The sequence below is a fragment of the Neltuma alba genome, unplaced genomic scaffold, assembly GCF_004799145.2.
Source record: "Neltuma alba isolate B1F8T4 unplaced genomic scaffold, ASM479914v2 tig00001621_pilon, whole genome shotgun sequence".
Classification (NCBI taxonomy): domain Eukaryota; kingdom Viridiplantae; phylum Streptophyta; class Magnoliopsida; order Fabales; family Fabaceae; genus Neltuma; species Neltuma alba.
The window spans coordinates 5264-23806 of NW_021632535.1; the positions used below are offsets into that span (position 1 = coordinate 5264).

At 32.6% G+C, this 18543-nt stretch overlaps 1 long non-coding RNA gene across 2 annotated transcripts; it reads left to right on the forward strand.

Moving 5' to 3' along the window:
• Nucleotides 1–5994: 5994 nt before the first annotated feature.
• Nucleotides 5995–8589, forward strand: LOC114759873 (uncharacterized). Of its 2 annotated transcripts, none has more exons than XR_003741980.1 (4): nucleotides 5995–6093; nucleotides 6277–6340; nucleotides 7741–7840; nucleotides 8197–8589. It is a non-coding gene; the product is annotated as an uncharacterized LOC114759873 (long non-coding RNA). The 2 variants fall into 2 exon arrangements; XR_003741981.1 differs by having other exon boundaries at nucleotides 7741–7835.
• Nucleotides 8590–18543: the final 9954 nt, after the last annotated feature.

Genomic DNA, 18543 nt, shown 5'->3' on the forward strand with positions numbered 1-18543 from the left:
AAAAGCACAAAATTTAAAATTTAGGATGCAAGTACTTCACCAATTAACTTTAGGAACATAAAGTTATAAACTGTATGCAAAAGGCTTCCATACTCCAGGGAAACCTATAATGGCAAAAACCATGCATCTGAAAGTAATGTGAAATACTAAATCGACCTTGAAGCTTTGGAACGCTATGGAGATTTTTTAGGCTAATTTAAATGGCTTATAAGAGACTAGAAGAGAGGTGAGATATGAGAACCTAGTTTTCATATCAATTGATGCAGGACAGGAAAGGTTAGAAAGAGTTGATTTTGGAAGGCTTATGCGAGACCAAAAAAAAGAGGGAATTTGGTTTTGATACCAATTGATACAAAATAAAAAACGAAAAGAGAATTCAGAGAGAGATAAGAAGATAATGCACTTTCACTTAGATCATAAGTTAAGTGCAAATAAAACATGCTGGAGTTTTTTTTCCAAATTTCAGAGTAAGAATATATATCTAGATAGAAAACCCACAATTTACAACCTATATTCTATTATTAAAGGACTTAGAAAAATAGATCTAATGCAAAATACATTATTCTCAACACATATGTCCAATTATCAATCCAATTATTGAACCTAATGCCTTAGAAGTCTCGAGTCTACTTTCCAAATTTCGACATGATACAACAGTAAACAGATCTATAAACGGCACTTTGCCAAGATTTTCTCATGTGTATGAGAAAATTGCTCAACTTATTCGTAACTCTACCCTCTCACCTCCTATATATAGGTTTTTGTAGTTTCCTCTTCCCATTGTTTAGTTGATATGAGACTTCTCTACCTTGTTATTTTATTTATTTATATATTTATGCCTGCGCACACAAACACACAAATACAGATAATCATTAATATTTTAATGGTTTATCATTTAACCTCCATTAACTCGATATTAATAAATATTTACCTATATATATCTTTAATCTTCATTAACCTCAATATATGTGTGTGTGTATCGTTCTTTTTTTTTTTTAATACTGCTCAAATCTTAGGGATAAAAATCAGGATGTTATATTTTCCTTCTCCAATTTTCGTTGTAACATCTGCAATCATTGCCCTTTGTGTTTCCAAGCTTCATTCAAACTAATTTGCTATCGAAAGCTACTCATGATCATTCAATTCATAGGAATACACTTGTAATTCTCATATTCAAAATTTAGGATGTTACAAAATAAGCCACGTAAAATAAGCACTCATTAACCAGTTCACATAAATTAATAAAGCTTATTAAAATTAGTTAGGAACACTAAGAGCTCTGTTGGTTCATGGAATTAGTGGGAATGTAATGATTGAAAATGTATTGTAATGTAATGATGATTATACTTAACTTGTTTGGTTCAACATTAAGAATGATATAATTATATCTATTATTTACATTTAATCAAATATAACGAAAATTGAAAGGACAAAAATATACCTACACAAATGGAATTTCTCAGTGGTTCATTGCTTCCTCCCGTATCTTCCCCAACTACTATCACAACCTTCTCTCCTATCCCCTTATTTACCCTTCTCACACATCGTGCTTTCCTCCTTGTCTTCAATTGGAAGCTCGAACATCAGGGTGAAAATAATTCCTTCTTGGGCATAGAGAGGTCCCAAAGTTCCATCTCCGTCAATGCCATATCCTAACAGTCAACATAGATCTCATGAGACCCCCACTGATTTGTTTTTTATTAGAGCATCAAGTAGCGTGTCATTTTATTTATGAAGTTATCCATCTGAAATATGGAGCTAGACTAGGAAGATGATGTAATCAAGCAAAGATGACATGAGTTTGTATTTGGTATTGATGAGATATGGAGAGGCATCATTGTTCTCTCTAATAGATGTTGCCCGGCCAGCTCATCAATGGAGAAAGGGAAAGGAAGGATCGCTAGTAGAGGATTAGCACTAGTGTATCAGAAGGTCACTGATGAAGGGGTGTTGGCAAGGGTTAGGGTGGACAAAGATGATGGAGAAGGCAAGGGAAAATAATGTCAAAAGTAAGGGAAAGGAAGGATTGCTAGTAAAGGAGAAGCAAAAGCATATGAGAAGGTCACTGATAGAGGGGTGTTGGCAAGAATTAGGGTGGACGAAGATGATGGAGAAGGCAAAGGCAAATAATGTCTTTTTTCATATTCCCACATGCTCTAATCCCCATTCATATGTCTTAGCAGTGTAAATTAGTATTACAAAATGTAATTCCCTTTACATTACATAAGTCTAATTAAACATTTGAATCAGTCATTTGCATCAGGATTACATATAATCCCTTTTCATATAATCAAACCAAATGGGCTATAAGTGCTAGTATAAAAGGGAACAATTGGTAAAAATTTAATATTTTTGATAAAATATGTTAGAAAATACGTGGGAATTTTTTTAATAAGAACCAGATGAAGTAATATGTAGTTTTATTTTTTGGCATCAAGATAAAGTAAGGTGACTTAAGTTAATACTAGAGCAGGCATGAAAATATGGAAAGCATTCGAAGAGTCTCAAATAAAAGAGAAAATTATTGTATGAGTATGTCTAGTTTCATGTAATTTTAAATAATATTTTTATACTTTTTTATTCAATTCTTATGGTTTATTTTCTTATGTAAGCAAACGAATAAAAAATCTGCTTGAAAAAAAAAATCCAAGCGTGATAAATAAACAAAAATTCACAATTTCTTCAACAAATTTAATGGCATTTTAATCCAAGCTATTATATCCTGTCCCCCCATTCCCTATTATCCTTGCGTAATAATGCTTTCTTGCTTTTGTAATAGACCTTTTTTTTTTGTCCTTTTTAGTTATAAAAAAGGACATTAGCCTGGAATTAAAAAGCTAGACTAGGGTGTTCATCAAAAAAGTACTTTTTTATACACTTCTTGAAATAGAGAGGGACGCTCTCTCTTGGGATTAATGTTAGTGTCTTTCTTTCACCCACTATGGCAGAGGAGTTAGAGATTGCCTCCGTCACCCACTGCAGTGGAGGAGCAAAGAGGCCATAACAATGCACTTTGTAGTGTTGTGGCGGTAAGGAAGCTTTAGTCATGGAATGCACAGTTGATGTCGAACTTGTGGGTAAGGGCAACCGAACACCCAAAATGAAGGAAAATTGCACAAACAAGAAGGTGAAGCTTTGAGACAAAGGAGAAATAACTACTGCAACAGATATGGAAGAGAATGTCATGACCAACATAGTAGGCAATGACTGGCCTAGTATTCAAAGGCAACTTTTTAATGAAGATGAAGTGATGGGCAATGGAGTTGAAAAAGTGGAGCAAATCAATGCTGAATAGACAAATACGTTAAAGGAAGACAATGGTGAAATTCCATCATTTGAACACAGTGTCCCTTTGTTCAAGGACAAGCTGCTAGGTGCAACGCATCCTACCAACAACAACTGAGGAAACCTGAAAGAAGAATTGATAATTGAACATGAAGATGTAACTATCAATATGGAAAGGTCTTATACCCACCATCAACTTCTCAAAGAGAGTCAAGCTATTCATGACTAAATGCATGAGATTTGCAGTAGGAGTGGAAGTTCTTGGTTATTACATCCGCCGAGACATGCTGCACTCAAAAATACTTCCTATGTAATTGCCGACCAGAGATTTCAAACCCACCAAACTAGATAGCACTACAAAAAAACAGTTTATTAGTGACAGAATTAGCCATGAAAAAAAAATTCCGTCGCTAATTTCTGACGGAATTAGTGATGGAATATTTTCCGTCACTAATTTCTGACGGAAATTCCGTTGGTAATTTTTTCGACGGACTTTAGCAACGGAATAGTTCCGTCACAAATTCCATCAGTAAATAGGCTTAGTGACGGAATATTTCCGTTGCAAAATTCCATTGCTAATTCCATCACTAAGTTCTGTCGCTAATTTCTACTCCTATTTTGTGACAGATTTTCTGACAGAATTTGTTTCCGTCGCAAAATTCTGTCACAAAATCCATTGCTAACATGAAATTCACAAAATTCTACATTATGATTATAAAATTTGAAAAATTTATATAATATAATAGTGTAATTATTTAGACATGTATTTTAACAATTTATATATCTATATATATATATAATATAATAGTTTAATTATTTATACATATTTTCTGTTGGTAAATAGAAGAAAATTGATATCCTTATTAGACACTTTTTTGAAATTGATTATATTTTTTTGAGCTTGTGAACTTAAATTAAAATCCTGAATATAATTCGTAATATGATTTTATTTTCTTGTTACAATATGATTAATTTTTTTGTCAGATTGCTGTTCTTTCTTTCAACATTAGTGTCAAATAAGTGTCTTTAGATATGATAAGATATGTGAAAAGTTTCTTTAGATATGATGAGATATGTGGAAAACGTAAAGACATGTTGAACTTTTACCTAATTGATAACTTATTTAACAACATATTGAAATATTATTTATTGACTTATTTTCATTGAATGAATAATAAGGGTGCCATAAACTATAGAGTTAAGTTGGAAACCTAATAACGAGGTCAATTTAGCTCAATTTGCATATACTTGATCTATGCGAAAACAAAGAAAGTTCAAAAGAAGTTTTGGCAAGGTTAGTTTAGATCCAAAAGCGAGTATGTTGGGTTAGCTTCATTATTTGACTGAAGTACTCAACTGATGGCCCATGTTATTAAATATAATCTATAGTGTGTGTGTGTATCCTAATTCTCGTTTGCGACTTGGAGTAATAGTAAATGCTCATTTGATAATGAAATTATATATAAGAATATCTAAGATAAATAAGGGGATGGTAAAGTATAAAAAGAGAATCAATATCTTGAATTTCTAAAACAATAATTATAAATATTTTGAATTTCTTTTTAGTCATCCTGAAATTGAGAAATGATAATTAGAAAAGAAAATTAGAGATTATAGAGTAGATCTAAGACTATAATAAGAAAAATCTTATTAGATCTAAAAATATTTGATTAGAATATTATAAAAAGCTTGACAACTTTACTTAAAAAAAAAAAATTTCATCCTGGTAACATATAAGTTAGAGATTCTGCCCCTATCATTATAATCCTGTGGATTAAATTTAATTTGTAAATCTCATATTTAAATATATCTATATTTTATTGTTAAAGATTTCAAATATATTTGTATTAAATTTGATAAAAATATTTCAAATAAACTGCGGTTTAAATCTTTATCATTAAAGTGTCTCATATTTATGTTTTTTATTTTAACATTATTATATTCTTTTTAATGCTTATTTCTTGATATATCTTATATTTATATCACTATATATATGTATGATATTAGCTTAACATTATTGGACAGTATTTCTATATTATTATTACTATTTAGGTTTTGAGGTATGTATTAATTTTCTCTAATTACATGCTTAGATAGCAAAAATTGATGGTAAAAAAAAGGAGGGAAAGTTGAGAGGGAAGGTACTGAAAGATAGAGTGTGTGTGTGTGTGAGAGAGATGTGATATAATTAAAAGTGAGATAATATATGTGAGAGAGAGGTATTATAATTAAAAGGAATAATTTTAATAATTAATTTATCATTTTAATGCTAAGTATATTTTCTATAATGACAATTTTATTTTATAATTTTTTACTGAAGAATCATTTAATTAGATTTTATATCTATATGTGTGTGAAAAATCTTGCCCCTCCAAAATATTCGCATGTTCCCTCCGTTTGCAAAGGAAAAATTCATTTTCCCTCCACAAATATCACAAATTTGCTCTCTGTAGGATTTTTTTTCTAATTTCCTTCTTTTAAAAAATTACAAGAATCGCAAGAGGAGGAGCCAAACCACTTCTAAGGGTTTCCTCAACGCCTAAGGGTTTATTTCTCTAATGAAACCCCTTCACCATCGTCTGCCAGTCCAGCAAAGGCGCCTCCAATCCTCCACTCCTACTCTTCTTCCATTTCTCCTCCTCAGATCAAATCGCGCCTGAATGTGCAGGTTTTGAGACTCAAAGTGTTAGCCTTCCTTTCGCGTGTTGTGTCCGTTCACATTCTTCAGTCTCCTCTTCAAAGTTTAGATTCTATTCCGTTCTGTCGGCCTCCTCTATTTTCATCTTCAGCGTTCAGATTCGTCACTGGGTAGCTTCTTGGCATTCTATTTCTTGTTTTCATCTTTTGGTTCAGATTCCCTTTTAGATTTCATTTTATTTGTGGGTTACTTTTTATTTCAAGGTTCAGATCTCCCTTTTAGTTTTGTTGAAAATATTTCTACTGGTACTAAGTAACTGCCTTTTAGTACTGCCTTGACTAGTGACATTGCAGAGGATTAGCACTTCATTTGGTTGATTGGATTCTTTGCAATTCATTGTGGGAGATGGAAAATGAGGTACACATTTAGGCAAGCTTTAATGTATACTGGTCTTTGATATATATGCTTTTTTATTGGAGTTTTATATTCATTTTATATTTATTGTTGTATACAAACATCTGTAATTCCCAACCCTTATTCGTAACTTCTGTAAATTGAGACTTTTTGCTTTCATTTGCTTTTTTCGGTTATTCGTTTTATATTTATTGTTGTATTATTGGAATTGGCTTCTATCTAAGAAAGCTCATTCTTCGAGCTATCAAAGTACAAACATCTGATTGTGTTGTTGCTTCCATATTACGTTCATCATAGTCAGTGGATGAGTGTTGTGTAATGGTGATGGCACAAGCATTTGGTTGCTCTTGACGTAAAACTCATGAAATGAGAATGTTGCAAGTTAATCATGTGTAAAGCATCCTAGTTTGTTTATTTGCATTATAGATTCAATTACCTAACTAAAAAAATTCCCCCTCATGTAAAGCTGATATAGATTTCACTCTGATAGTTGCAATGCTTCAAGGCATTTGGTAACTTATGATGAGCCTGTCAGTGTAAAATATAAATGAAGAGTATTGCCTGGATATGGCCAAAACATACTGGAATACTATTAATCTAGCAAGCAAATGATGTATCAGACTCATCATGATTTAAAAGAAATTAAAAATACTTGTAGCAGGGGAATCTTCATTGAGAACCTCATGGGGACCAGTATATCAATACTAACATGTATCAATTGAATTCCAACACTAAACTTATACTTTTACAAAATTCTTTCAATATGCATGCAGTTTCAACACTAAAACTTTAGCACTTTAATTTATTATGGTTTATTAGCTTTAATGATTTCTAATTTTTTCCTAATTGTATTATTAATTTTATATTGTTAGGATGTCATTTCATTAGGATGGTCAAAGATCCTATCAGATTAGAATCTGATTTTGAGTTATTACTACAGGTCTAGCCCCAACTATATGCATTGATCATTCCAAAGGAAATAAACAAGAGCTGAGATGTTAATCCCTCAGTAGATTACAACTTAAAAAGATTGCAAACATCTGATCCAAAATGCCTATAATTTCAGCCTCAAACATTATGAGCATTATTACCTGAAACAGTAAAACAGTTTCCTACTAATTGAGCATTCCATAACTATTATGCAGATTTACATCACTTTTGCAATGCCATAATTGGGTAAATACATGTAAAATCTATCATTACATGAGATGCTTGGTTGCTTAGAATATTAAGGGACTTATGATGTATGTATATATTTCTATGTATAGAGTTACCAATTATTGAAATGCTTGGTTGCTTATGCTTGATTTATATTATATTTACCAATTATTGAAATGCTTGGTTGCTTGGTGAATGCTTTTTTTTTTTCTGGTTTTAATTTGTTGACCTGATTGTGTGTGTAGGGTTGGATTATAATAATTTGAGATACAGCAGCTCCTTTGATAGAGTTAGCTAGAGGTCTAGTGGCAACCCAAACACAAGTTGTAGAACTATTCAAGTAAGGTGACCATTTAACTGTTAGTTGGGTTTACGTATAATGTTTTGTTTTTTTTATCTAGCTTGATATATGTTGTTTGATTTTTGTTGGTAGGTAGTCTCAATACATTCCTATCTCTTACATTTTTCAGAATCTTTTTTAGTTTTTTTTTGTACTTCAAAGCTATCTGTTAATGATTGTTTAGCAAGTCTTGTCTTTGGTAGGAGTTGTCCTTAAATAAAACTTGTTAGTTTCTTCATATACAAATGTTGACATTTAACTTTGCTTATTCACACATATGTGTGTGTGTGTGTTTGTTTGCCATATATATTACTTGTCTTCTCCAATTCTCACATATTATTATTGCACACCTCTTTCTTAGAATGGAAGGCCCAGAAAATCGGAGATGGATGTATAATAGAATAGATCCGTGTACTAAATGGGTTACAATAAAATTTGATCAAGGTGTAGAGGAGTTTCTTACTTATGCAATGCAATCACCTTATTGCCAAAAATCCGTGTACTAAATGGGTCACAAGAAGAAGAGGAACTTCAAGATGATGAAGAAACAGAAGATGGTGAGAAAGATGCTTATATGGATGAAGATGAAGATGATGTATAAATTATGGTTGTGACATTGCATTTGTTATTTAGTTTTCAGTTTGATTGATTGCATTAACTTCTTATTTATTTTTCATTTAGATTAGATTATAATTTTGTTAATTTCTAAAGAAGATTTAGTTCTTATTGATTTAGTTTTTATTCATTTATTTAATTTTGAATATGCAAATGGCAAGCCGTCGACTAAAGCGTGGTAGAGGGCAATGGAGTACTCCGTCACCTGCACAATTAACCTTAATGTTCTTAAATTTATATTTTATTGTATGGGATTATTTTAAATTCCAAATTGTTTCTTATAAAAAAAATTGAACTCTTTGCAGTTTAAAAATTTTACTTGTTATCATGAAATTTATTTCTTTCTAAACAATTTATAAAAAAAAACCTATTTAAAAAAATAACTGACAAAATTTTGTTGTAAATCAAAAAATAAGCATAAAAATTGAAGAAAAAAAATTTGTGACTGATTTGCAAGGAATTTTTGTCGCAAATTCTATCACAAATGTGTGAGTTAGCAATGAAAAATTCCATGGCAAAACACAGCAAGTTAGTGATGGAATTTTCCGTCGCTAATTTGCGACAGAAAATCCGTCGCAAAATTAGCGACGGAAAATCCGTCCCAAAATTAGCGACGGAACACAAAGCCTGTCGCTAAACCAATTAGTGACGAGGCTGTTTGCGATAGAACATTTTTCGTCGCTAATACTTTACCTACAGAATTCCGTCGCTAAATTCCGTCACAAATCGATTTAGCGACGGAATTTCCGTCGCTAATAGCTTGTTTTTTTTGTAGTGTAGTAGGTGTTATATGGTGAAATTCACAAGCAAATTTGACTATTAACATGTAATGGTAAGGGGTCCTCTAATAGTTCTAGGCCACTATTTAACTGTACATCCATGGGAACTAACATTCTCACCACTTAGCCTGCAGATCTAATGAGTCCATGAATGGGTACAGCTCGTGGGCCTCCCTTACCATTATTACCACAAAAGTGTGCTAAGGGTGATTGGCCAAGTAACAAGCCAAGTGCTAAAATGCTGAAAGGGTAGACAATGCAAGATTTGCTTGATCAGTAGTGAAGATTGACCTTACCAAGCCACTGGTTTCTATGATCAAGATTGATGTAATAGCTCATTTTGTTGAGTATGACCGACTACCTACCATTTGCTATTGTTGCAAAAAGTATGGATACTTGGAAGGTTCTTACCCAGTCAAGTTCCAGCAGATGAGCAAGGAGCAAAACAACAACGAACAAGAACAAACTCCAGCAGTTCCCTTGCAACAAAATTTTGAGGCTGAAACGAAGGTGTATGAGGAGCCAATGTGAAGATACCTTGTTTGGTGCTTGGATAAAGGCGCCAACTCAGAGACTGTGTGGCAGAAGAAGCACCAAAAAGATTAGAGAAGGCAGTATCTTCCCTGATGAAACTGGCAGCAGCAAATTTTCCCTTTGGGCTACCTTGGATGAGATGGATTGTCACCAACAAGGAAAATCCTCTACTAACAAGAAGCAAGAAAAAAGGGCTTTTCCCACAGGCAATATCCTAAGGAAACTAAAACATAAATGGATTATCAACTCAATGGCTAGTCACAAAAAGAAGATAGATAAGGACTCCAGCCCCAAGATCAAAGTAGTTCCCAAATCCCCATAAGTTATAATCTTTGATTCACTAACCTATAAAGAAATACTTCTAACCATAACGCTGGATACAAGCCAACACACTACAATTTCTCTCTTTCATGAGAGGAAGGCTCTCACCCTGATAAACCCCAAAGCACCTAAGAACATTAGGCTAAGTAACACTAAGCCCAACTCAACAATAAGAAGGGGAAAAGCGAATTCCATCCTAAACCCCCTAATAAAAGCCCAATGAAGAGTGGTATTAAAATACAATCCATAGTCAAATTCAAAAACACATAAGGCTTAGACATAGAGAGAAAGTTGGGGCTTCTTCAATAGCACTTACTAAAGCCCTAGTAAAGGCTCTAGGAGCCACGGTCACTTCTTAAGGCAAATCAGTATTTATAGAGGTAAATGATATTAGCCTAGATGATGACATGATATCAAACAGCTTTGATGTGGAGCACTAAATTTCATTAGGAATGGATAAAGATTTTTTATTTGTAACTACCAAGGAGCAACCTCAAATAAATTTCATAAAGTTTTAAAATCCCTACTCTAAGGTTATAGGCTGGATATTATTGCTCTTGTAGAACCTCACATTTCGGGCTCTATTACAGATAAGGTAATAAGGAATATCAGCTACTCGAGCTCTCATAGAGTAAAAGTAGTAGGATTTTTAGGGGGATATGGATTCTGTGGTCTAACCTAGTAAAGCTGACGATGTTAAATAATCATAAGTAATACATTCATAATGAGATGGAATTAAGGAAAGGTGAAGGAAATGGATGGTGAAGAAGGTGGAAATGGAGAGACAAGAAGATGAGTGAATAGATGTGTTAGAGATGAGAGAATGGAGTATTATGTCAAAAATAGGGTTTCTAAGGGTTTAAGGGGTTAATCTAGGTTGGATCATATGAGTAGATGCTCCATTTTTACGCTTTGGATCCGAATCGGATGCTATTGATACGAGGGGTTTCACCATGGCAAAGGAAAATGTTTGCCTAGGCGAAGCATTCCCGAGAGGAGCTTTAGCAAAATTTTGAGAGTTGCCCAAGGCAAAGGAAAATGTTTGCCATGACAATCTATTTCAGAATAGACACTGATGCATATTTTTAGACTTGGTCGTGGTGCAACATCTTCTTGGCGGGGTGGCAAGCTATTCCAGAATCAATACGCTGAGTTCTCTCATGTTGTGTAATCCTTTGGTCTTTAATCTTGGCTTTAATTCTCAAGTGTCCTATAATGAAAAGCAACAATTTGAAGCATTAATTGTCCTAAAAATTAATCAAATACAATTAATAACCAATTATGATAATTTTATCGTCAAAAAGACACTGACTCAAAACAAGGACTCTTAATTTAAATTAAGTACAATTACCATTAAAAGAGCCACTAACTATGACAAATGAAGGGATAGTGTTAGAATTTTAGTAATTATTAAAGGGAAAAATTAGAAAGAAGACCTCTTTGGATTTTAAACTACTTTTCATTTTAGTTAAGGCATATGGAAGCTTAGAGGTGATGACATATGGCCATGCTAATTTCTTTCAACTTTAAGGGCAAAATGAAGTCTTTGAACTTACATGGAAGCATGGAAAAGATGACACATAATCATTGTAATTTTGCGCAAGATTGATGGCAAAGTATAAAGGGTTAACTTGAGAGGCATTATAAACATCCCTCCTCCTTCTCCTATTACATGAAGATTATCAGCCAAATAGAGGGGAGAGGAGGATGGAATTTTCGACCTAGGAGGAAGGAGAAGAAGAGAAAGAGAAAAGAAATTGAAAATACATTTCCTTAAAACCACAATTTCATAATAGTTTAAGAAGTTGACCATGGTAGATGAACAATTTAACTAGGTTATCAAAAGCTAGTAGGGCTATAAAGAGTTTAGTATAAATCAAAGTCTACAAAACTAACAACAATAACAAGCAAGGCCCAAGGCACAATAACAACCCACAAAGCCATCCTAAAAGAAATCCCTCACATAAAGACTTAGAACATAAGAAATAAGGGCTAAGCCTAGTCCACAAGTCACACCTACTTAACGCTTACATTCTCAAAATCATTCTAATAGTCAATAAGATGTGAGTTTTTCTTAAAGGGTAACAAACTGGATCCTTAATGTTCATACATAAGAAATGCTATGGCCTCTGGGAATTAAGTAAATATTCTATAAAATATAGTAATCCAAAAGTATGGAAGAGATAGTTAGATATACAGATACAAAACATGAACCTTAGCATGACAAATTATATAGTCATTACAAACCCAACCAATGAGAGGCCTACTAAGTTGTGCTCGCTTGAGCCTCTAGTTGCTCCCCTTCATGAAGGACGGTATTGAAAGGCTCTCTTGAAAACAATGAGATTAACAGAGTGAGACATAAAGTCTTAGTAACCAAAGCTCACTTTACAACATATACTAACAGGATGGTAAGCAGGTGAAGTAATACCATACATAAATATCTTAAGTTAAAAAAACACGTAAACACATGCAATAATCAACACAGTAGTTTATACCCCTCTCATCCACTGTACTACTTCTTATGACTCCTTGATATAGACCCCAAACTATTCATGTCGGTTCAATAGGTTCCCTCTGTACCTTGTGGTCTAACCAAGGCCAAAGAGGTATCTACCCAAGAGTTTATCCCTATTCTGGGCTGGGAAAAGGTAGAACTATAAAGGCCTGATAAGAAACCAAATACCTTATCATAGTGTTGGCATGTCGTATGGGCTTTAAGAACATTTATCCTCCATATACAATCCCAGTCTTCACACATGAGCCTTATGCATAGATAAACCATCATGGATTAAGAATATAATCAACAACATAACAGTGGGAATGCTCCAAAATATTCATCTCTACAATAGCATAAGGAAGAACAACCAATGCAAACATACAATAATAGCAAAACTAATACTTACTTCACCAATAATTGATATATAACAAAATATATACTTTTCTTTCATAATGCCCTAATGGTACGTCAATATAGTTTGAAAGGATATAAAAAACCTTACAAACCAAAGTGAGCATATAAACCAAAGTAACCTTGATTATCTTAACTCCAAGCTTAGCACTTGGCTTTAACACACGAGGTACTGCTTCACATCTCAAGATGTATGCTAATCTATATCACCATGTAGATTGAAACATCCTTCCTTTAACCCCGTAAAGTACATGTTTAGAAGTGTTATGTTTCAAGCGATTCACGAAACAATCTGATAGATTGAAAATTTGCAATTGGTTTTCAGGGTACTATTCACTGGTTAAATTCTAGATTTTTAGTTCAACTTTAAAAAAATCATAACTAATTATAGAAAAATCATATTGAGGTGGTTCAAAATTCTATTTGAAGCTCTTTCAGTTGTCTACAAGAAAAAAATATAAAAATGGACTCAACCCTTGGAAATTAGTATAGTTTATTCATTGAAATTTATTGTTTATTTGGTCAAAACTATACTTTCCAGTTTCTCTGTCGCAGCTTTGATCAAGCATAACTCTTAGCACACATATCCATTTTAAGTTATTTGTCACTTGTTTTAAAGCTCAGGATATTTCATAAGTAGAATCAATCATTTTCCTTACTTCTGTTTTGTCACTATTTTGTGACTCATCTAAGGATGACTTATGCCCCTTATTTACATTAACAATTTATGATTAATTCCTTCCATACATAATACCTTCATGCATTAGCCATTCCCATACTGTATTATAGCCAATTATACAAACTATCATCATCGTTTATCATCACATACTATTAATGGCACATTTATAACATACATTGGTATACAAATTATACAATATAATATGGTAACTTTCTTCAATTCTTTTCCTATTTCCTTGCTTCCAATTCATGCATCCTTTGCTTGATCATTATCAACTATTGGGGTTGGTTAAAGGAAAGTGAGATTAAGGAGAATCTCAGTAGCAATCATTACTATTTATGCATGAAGGATGGATGTAAGTGTATAATACGCGTATTTAATCTAGCTCATGTTGACTTATAACATTTTCTCATGCTCAATGTTTCACATAAACATGCACAGCCATGGAAAACATCAATGAAGCAGAGCATCATACTAGCATTAGCATCTTATATCATATCAAATAACATAATGCGCATCAACACATAAGCATACACATCAAGGACACAAGAAAAGTAATTTTACTACCTTGTATCCTTAAACTTTTTTCTTGCTCCCTTTTGCTTCTAGCCATTAAGGTTTCTTGCTCAACCTTTGCCATTCCTTTTTCTTGATATCTCATGGCTCTAAATGTATTAACACATCATTTCTATTCATTCTTTAGAGCCATGGTAATCAACAACATCAACACTTTGTTTTCTTTGAACTATATTAATTTCTAATTTTGACCTTGATTTCCAACCTTTCTAAAATTAATTCCACATACTATTTCCATACAATTTTACATGTAGAATCCATTTCCAAGATCAAAATTATCAAAACCCAACTCCTTCCCCATGAACCAGACTTGACCGAATATTATGCACTTAGGGTCCAAAAATTTCATTTTCAATTCTAATGCTTCCAAACTTGTTTTTTCATCTTTACACCACATAATTTTTTTTATTTTAAACACATTGAAAGCATCAAAACCATCAAAATACAATCCTAAGACATAGAAATCACCCTAGCTGAAATGTTTTCTCAAGTTACACAATCATAAAATTTAACCAATTTCAGCATAAAATCACTTGACACTACAAAAAATAGAGTATTAGTGATGGAATTTAGCATCACTAATCCGTCGTTAATCCCTCACAAATTCTGTCACTAAAATTAGCGACGGAATTTAGCGACGGAAAATTTCCGTCGCTAAATTATTGAAGGATTAGTGACGAAATTTTATGCTGTCACTAACTTAGAGACAAATTAGTGACAGAATCTTATTGCGTCACTAAATTCTGTCACAAGTCTGTCACTAATTTTGGTTTAAATGATTAGTGACGGAAATTAGTGACAGAAAAATTCTATCACTAATTTTCGTCACCAATCCGTCACTAACTCTTATTTTGTGACAGAATTTTTCCGTCACTAATTCGTCACAAAAAAATATAATATAAAGATATAATAATTAAAACTATTATTAAATAAAAATAATATATCATAATTTTAAATAATATATTATATAAAAATTAAAAAAATTAAAAAATATATAAAAAATAAAAAAAAAAAAAATATATAATTACTTATTATTTGTTTAAATATTTGAATAAAAATATAACTTATTAGAAATTTTTACTAAAATATAAAAATTAAATTCAAATAAATAATATATATTAAATTACATAATATATATTAAATTATGTATATAAGTCAAATAAATAATAATATATTAAATTACATAATATATATTAAATTATGTATATAAGATTTATACATATATTTGTATTGTTATTAGAAATATTATATATATTTATTTTTGTAAAAGAATTTTGTAGGTGCTTCTCAGCTCAACTGGCAAAGGCTTCAGCATGCATGCAAGAGGTCTCAAGTTCAAACCAACACTTTCTTCACAAATTGGCTCACTTTATGACGTGGCAATAATGTGGACAAGGCGATGATGTGCCGGCTCATAATGATGGACACATGGCGATGACATGGACAAGGTGATGACGTGGCGGCTCATAATAATGGACATATGGCGATGACGTGGACAAGGCGATGACATGGTGGCTCATAATGATGGACATGTGGCGATGACATGGATCCTATGATGACATGGCTACATGGGAGAGAGGAAGAGTTGAGGTGGTATCTAATGATGGACACGTGGCGATGACATGGGTGAAGAGATAACGTGGCAACATGGAAGAGAGGAGTTGTAAGGTGGCAACCATTGATGACGTAGCGGCTCAGAGTGATGGACACATGGCAACGATATGGTATTTTAACTTTACAAATAAAAAAAATTTAGCGACGGATTAGTTGCGGAAATTTCTGCCACAAATCCATTATTATTTTGCGACAAAATTTTTTGGGATATCCGTCACTATTAGCAACAAAAATTTTTTTCACTAATTTCTGTTACTAATCCTTAGTAATCTGTCACTAATTAGTGATGAAATTTTGAATTCTATTACTAATTATTTAGTGATGATGGAATTAGTGATGGAAAAAATTCCATTGCTAACTGAATTCCATCGATAATTTTGATGAGTGATAGAAATTCCGTCACTAAATTCCGTCGCTAATTTGATGTTTTTTTTATAGTGTGATTTTTGTTCCTTTCAAGCCTTTAAACATTATTTTAACATCAATTTCATCTTCCTATACTCTTAACAATTTCATACAGCATACTCCCTTAGGGTGTCAAGCTCCCAAAAACCATTAAAATCCATAACCAAGATCAATAATGACAATGGTAGTAAAAATTACATCAAAAACCATGACCGTTCCTTGTTTTAAAGCTTCATCTTGTATATGATCACTTGGCCTTTCTCTTCTGTTCTTATTTCTCTCACTAGAATTTATTTTTGAAGAGTTTTCTCATAGTTTCAGGAGCTTTGGGTGAAAATGAGGGGAGGGGGGTATATATAGAGTTTTTGAACGAATCCTAGCCATTGATATGGAAATTACAAGATTAAATCTTGGCTATTCATTTTTTCCTCTGTCTTGTGGTGATAAGTGTCCTCATGACATCATGCTTACCTCATCATGATTACATCGTCAAGCCATATGTCTTTAATCCAAGCATACAGGTGTCTTGTATCCGATCGTATAAATGTTTTTCATCCAATCATACACATAATCCCTTGCATGTCCCTTCATCATTTTTGGCATTAAGATGGAGAGAAAATTAATATAAAATTCATACAAAATACAGCCCTTAGGTATTCCTCTACGTATCTTGTCATTCTGTATCGTATCAAGTACTTTTTCGGGGCGTAACTTCCTCGGGACTATTGGGACATATTTTGGCACTATTTTCTCATCCCAAATAGGTCCACATGGTATTATATAACATTTCTAAAGAGAAAGTGATACTCTTCCCTTGTTCTTCTATTAAAAAAATTAATAATATTTTTTTCAGAGTAAACTTGACCGAATTCTTTCTACCAATCCATGACTTCGAGAATCTGTCTCTAGGTACTAATACTATTTATTCATCATAGAGAATTTTTTTTATTTTTCTTAAGTCAAAGGTTAACCTCTAGGTGGTTTACTTTGACTTTTTTCGGATAGTGTATAAATAGGCTTTAAATTCTATTAAAGCCAACCTCTCTACTTTTTGGGGATAGAATTATTTTTAAAACCTGTGATAATTTTTCAAGTATTTTTTCTCATTTTCTTCCAATTATCTGAGGCCTCCCTATATTTTAAATAATTTATTTTTGGTAATATCCAAAATTAGTCAAAACCCTTGAAATTCTACAAATTCTTTCGAGGGGTATTTTCATCATTTTTAGCCTTATATGGGCCTCTGGACCTTATTTCTATTTTTTTTGAATTTTTTTTGAAGTATTCAGGCATTCTTTCCATTACTGCTTCTTTTCGGCCTGAAACTTTCTAAATTTATATTTTAGGCCCCTATTTGGATTTAGCTTCAAGAATCCTCTTACCAAGGTTTCTAACACAACCCGCCTTTAATTACCTCAAATCCCTATATTAGATCCTGGGACTTTACATACAGGCCTTAACATATCATTTCTTTTTTTTTTTTTTTGGACTTTAAAAATTTTTGGGCGTAATTTCCATTTTGAACCTCATTTGCCTAAAACTTTACAAAATTACAATTTTGCCCCTAATTTGGCTCAATCCCATAATTCACCTTCTTAGGACCTCTAGCATAACTTTTGACCTACGTTCATTTCTATTTCTTATTTCTAGGCCTTAAGATGTCACTAGAGTCTTTAACTTCTTTTTTTCTTAGTCCTAGAAAACCTTTGCTTTGCAATTTAGTCCTTGGGAGCCCTTCTGTCCCTCTAGGAAACCTTTAAGACCTTTGCCAAAAGAGAGTCTGGTAGTCTGCCTATTGTAGGCTAATTCTGGTACTTCTAGGTCTAAAATTTAAGATGTGACATAGATTATAGTCAAACACAAGCCATAATTAAAATACGAAACTCAAAAACCTCAAGTCTTGTATCCTGCAACAACTCTCAGAATCCAACTTTCCCAACTTATAACCAAAACACTCAATCTAAAGTTATAGTTATCAGTCACTTTATTCAATTAACTCATTAGACTCTTTGATTAATCCCAACAACAATCAATCAATCAACCCTTAAGTTCCATACTTAAATTTTAACCTCCAACATACCCCAACATTGAAAAACAATCAATATCAATAGTCTAAACTAATTAAAGCTCTTATCTATCCTCAATAAACAAAACTTAATCAACAAAACACCACTTTAATAACCATGTTACCAAAACTCAACAAATCTTACTCTCAATATCAAACCCTATCCTCTAAGTTCCATATAAATCAAAATCTGACAAAACTAATCTAAT